Here is a 5,074-nt window from a genome sequence, read left to right as displayed (position 1 = left end):
GATGAGAAAAAAATGTGAATCTAGACAATCCGCAATGGAAAAGTACGCTATTTCACAAACCACCTTGTTCCGTATATACGCACAAAGCGAAAGGATTAAGAAACAATTCGAAAGCAGTATGGAAGTTAGCAGTTACCAAAAACGTTTAACACGACGTACAGTTGATGTAGATAGAATTGTTCACCAATGGTACTTACGATGTAAGGAAAGAAACGAACAAATGACAGGAGCAGACATACAGAGAAGAGCTCTAGAAATTAATATGAAGTTACAGGGATCTCTTAGTTTTAGAGCTGGTCGCGCTTGGTTCCTAGGCTTTAAAGAACGATACAGTATTATTAATGCGGATGTCAAGGAAACTGTTCCAGTCAAAACTGAAACCGTTGCAGCGGAAGTCTTTGCAGTTGATTTTAACAGATTACTGCATGAACGTCAGATCGCATTGAAGAACGTTTACAATCTCGTTTACACAACAATAATGTGGAAAATAGTACCAGAAAGGACTCGTATTATAGACCGTGCGAAATCGACAGGAAACCTGGAAATGTGAGAAGATTACGTTACTGCACTTTTTTGTGGAAATGCTACCGGATATCGCAAGTTGCCGGTACTACTAATTGGTACCGAACCGGATGTTCATGCTTTATACAATTACGATGCAGAAGCATTCTCGACTATCGACAAATCAAAAGAAAATGCTTGCATGGACAGTACCATTTTCAAGGAATGGTACGAAGACCTTTTCTCAGAATCAGTCAAAGAAAGACAACGGGAGAACGCACCCAGGGAGCAATATTTGTTGTTACTCGATAATGCTATGTCACTTCACAATCTCAATGATCTTCACGATATAGATCGTTCCGTTACGGTTATGTCTCTTCCAGTTAACGTATCACCACTCCGTCAACTAATGAATTGTGGTATAATATCATGTTTCAAGCGAAAGTACCGAATAGAATTACTGAAAACAGCGATGCCAATAACTGTTGGCGGCACGGAGGAAGATATGATATACGTACATAAACAAATATCCATGTGGGGTTGCTGCCGCATTGTACATGATGCTTGGTTGAGTGTCGACGATGCAATACTGATAAGCTCGTGGGACAGCGTTTTGATGGTTAGAAACCTGCGGAGTATAAAGTACACAGAAAAATGGGATGATGTCATGCAAGAAGTATTTAGAATTATGAAACAATTACCTGGATGCGAAGAGTGCGAAGAAATCGATGTGTATAACTGGTTTTATATTGAGAACCAATATGATATAGTCAAGACGAAATGTGTCGAAGAAGTTCTTCGAGAATTTAATGACAATCCAGTGAACAAAGATATTATAAGCGATGAAGCTGGACCACCGTTTAAAGCTCTCAAAAAGGAACTAACGTGGTTTGAAACACAAAATGAAAGTAACTCGGTGGAATTGCTTCTATTAAAACAAGGAGTGTATTAAAAAATGTGTTAAGAAATATAATATGATTTATCGATAAGTAATTGTTGTACCCGTATGGTTTTATGTAGCGTCCAATTGTTTCCTTGTAGCATTTGGTTTGATGTACAGAAAAAGCTGTTTTCTATAATTCAAACACATTTATCATTATTAGTTCCAATAATCAAGATTCTACTATGTATGGAAGACAAGGAAGGACGCGCAATGTTATTCTTGTATTTATGTTCTCTTTCAACTGTATACTTTGAATTTGGCAAATTAGAGTTTAAGTAATTGTTAAATTAAATGTTTATTTGGAATATAGAGATGGATCGATGAATGTATTAAACAAGTATATTGTCGCACAAATAAATGATGATGACCTTAAAATAATATTTAAAAAATGTCTTCTCGAAAACATATTATCTACCAAATATTATAATCTTGCCCTGTGTCACGGGGTAGACTTGAATCCGATAAGATAGTTAATCAAACTGCCTCATGAGGAGCCACCGCCAGGGTAATATCCAGTGACTCCAAACATAATACATCGATACATACACGATACATGATATTATTAATCATTGAATAAGTGTGTGGAAATAAAGAGCTCTATCTCCTGTTTTGAGATCGACACTTTGTAATAATTTGATTAATTATTATGCTACACCTGCGTAGTTCTTTTCATAATATTAATAACGAAGTTATTTAGGTGCCCCGATTTGTGTATCCCATTCTGTAGATCAGCGGATATTTATCAGTGCGAGTATCTACCAAATCCGGTAGGTACACGATTAATCAGTGCAAAACTTGAATTGGAACTAAATTTATATTGATAAAATTATATGATATAGAAAGATATACATTCACACAAATGTTCTTCTTTTTCTCTTCCTCCTTTCTCGCATTCCTTGTAATTTGTCTTATTAAACGAAAAGGAACATGTAATTGTAAGTAATTCACTAAATGTAATTATTAAGAATGGCGACCTCGACGATGTATATGACTTTGAAGTACGTTAAAGAAAGTAAAAGTCAAAAGAAACTAATAACTATTATTTCGTAGATTTACGATTTACTGAATATACGCTATTAAATAAGCAGTAGCGTTGGACTACATCATTAACCGAAATGTTGATACAGGTACTCGTTAACATATGTCTCTAAAATATTTATATCTGCTTAAAAGAAAGTAGTAGGGCTAATATTTCTTTATAAGGAACTACATAATCAATGCATCGAAAGCAGCCACGGAATACCTAAACACGGGCATAATAAACGCTATCCGCTCCTCCACACCGACAAAGACGTCTATCAGCAAACATGGATATCCCCATTACATATTAAAAAAAATAGCAGAAAAACGTAGACTAAGGAGAGTATGGCAGACCTATAGAACACCGGATGACAAACGCAAACTAAACAACGCAATTAGAAAGTTATCCAAAACCATAAAAAATTACAAAAATGACTGTTTTCATAAATATCTCGCCAGTTTGTCCCCCACAGCTGACTCCAACTACTCACTATGGAAGGCCTCCAGGAAACTCACGCACCCCCCACAAACCATCCCTCCAATTCGCCGGCCGTAAGGTGGATAGGCGCGTAGTCCTATAGAAAAAGCCGAACTGTTTGCTAAATACTTGTCTAAAGTACTCAAACCTCATTCCTCCAAAGCTGCCGCGGACGTTACTGAATACCTGCACACCCCCTTCCAAATGTCCCCTACTATTGAACCATTCACTTCTGCAGAGATTATAGAAACAATCAGTCGCCTAGATCCCAAGAAAGCAGCAGGGCACGACCTAATAGGCAGTAAAGCAATCAAGGAACTCCCCATAAAAGGGATTGCACTCATCACATCGATTTTTAACGCTATCCTCCGCCTTGAACACTTTCCTAAGGCCTGGAAAATCTCACTGATTACCCACATCCCTAATTCCGGAAAACTGATATATGAAACTAGCTAAAAACGACTGTTTCCAAAAATATCTCGCCAGTTTATCCCCCACAGCCGACTTCAGCTACTCACTATGGGAGGCTTCCAGGAAACTCACGCGTCCCCCACAAATAATCCCTCCAATCCGCCGTCCGCAAGGTGAATGGGCGCGTAGCCCTATAGAAAAAGCCGAACTGTTTGCTAAATACTTGTCTAAAGTACTCAAACCTCATTCCTCCAAAGCTGCCGCGGACGTTACTGAATACCTGCACACCCCCTTCCAAATGTCCCCTACTATTGAACCATTCACTTCTGCAGAGATTATAGAAACAATCAGTCGCCTAGATCCCAAGAAAGCAGCAGGGCACGACCTAATAGGCAGTAAAGCAATCAAGGAACTCCCCATAAAAGGGATTGCACTCATCACATCGATTTTTAACGCTATCCTCCGCCTTGAACACTTTCCTAAGGCCTGGAAAATCTCACTGATTACCCACATCCCTAATTCCGGAAAACTGATATATGAAACTAGCTCCTATCCCCCAATTAGTCTTTTTCCTACTGTTTTCGCACGTTCGCGAGGAGACACGATCTCGAAGAAGCGCGCCAACAGGAGTCGTAAATTCCCGTTACGATTTGCTAATCGACACCGCGAATCGTTCGATCCCTTATTTCTTTTGGGATAATAAGGGTAGTTAAGTTGAAGATAACGCTGCTACTAACAGGTTATCATGTGTTTTTACAATCCAACAACTTCGGTGTAACACAAAATGAATGTAACACTGTATAGTAAGTATAAATCACCGTTTATTCTAACAACTTGTAAAGAAGATAGTTACGCTGGTGCGTGTGTGTAAGATGAGTGAGTGACTGATCTTCGGGTGTAAACCCGGTCGAAGGATGTTCGAAGGATAGAAAATCAGTGATGTTCGGAGATGATGCTGTGGCGGAGAAAAGCTAAGGATGGGTGTGTCTAGCGCACGGGACCATCGGATTTGTTGGTGGCGATTTTGGCTAAGAGAGTGAGGGAAATAGGCTTCGTTGTTAATTGGTTAAAGGAAGGTTGGTGAACTAGGAAGGGTCTTAGCCGCCCTCGATAGAAAGTGGTTAGTAGGAGGAAACTTGCATCGTACGTTAGAAAAACTAACTTTCCTTTGTCAAGCCGTAATAGACAATGGTCCTTAGAAATGAATCGGAAAACAGATGTTTGTTCGATTTGAAGGACCTCGACTAGGAAATTCCGGAGATTTATGGAGGGTACTTGAGGATATTGAGGGTACGCAGTAAGTATCCGAAGACATCTGGTTGCCACCTTGCCCGCCGAGTGTGGCCTAGTCTAGGTAGAGTGTTACGCGACGTAACACCTACCCTGTATAAACTATTCGAGAAGATTTTTTTTATTTTTTATTTGTTAAAATTACAATCCATTCTCGCGTTGAGAATTTTCAGTAATTTTTCTGCCGTGGCGCAGTGACATGGCTGTTTATTTACAATAAGTTATACTTATTATAGATAGGTATAATTTATTACTATTATAGGTAAGTGCATAGGCTTAATTTGGTGTTCGATCCCTTATTTCTTTTGGGATAATAAGGGTAGTTAAGTTGAAGATAACGCTGCTACTAACAGGTTATCATGTGTTTTTACAATCCAACAACTTCGGTGTAGTTTCGGTGTTTGTTGACTCTTTTGCTGTATCTGTCGCTA

The 5,074-nt window shown here is 38.9% G+C and overlaps 1 pseudogene; it reads left to right on the top strand.

Moving 5' to 3' along the window:
• Positions 1-13: 13 nt before the first annotated feature.
• On the top strand, positions 14-1,453 carry LOC105680432 (annotated as a pseudogene).
• Positions 1,454-5,074: the final 3,621 nt, after the last annotated feature.

This window comes from Bombus impatiens, unplaced genomic scaffold (genome assembly GCF_000188095.3).
Source record: "Bombus impatiens unplaced genomic scaffold, BIMP_2.2 scf_0161, whole genome shotgun sequence".
In the NCBI taxonomy this organism is placed as follows: Eukaryota; Metazoa; Arthropoda; class Insecta; order Hymenoptera; family Apidae; genus Bombus; species Bombus impatiens.
Note: the sequence above shows the minus strand (reverse complement) of the source record. Positions and strands in the feature narration are given on the sequence as shown.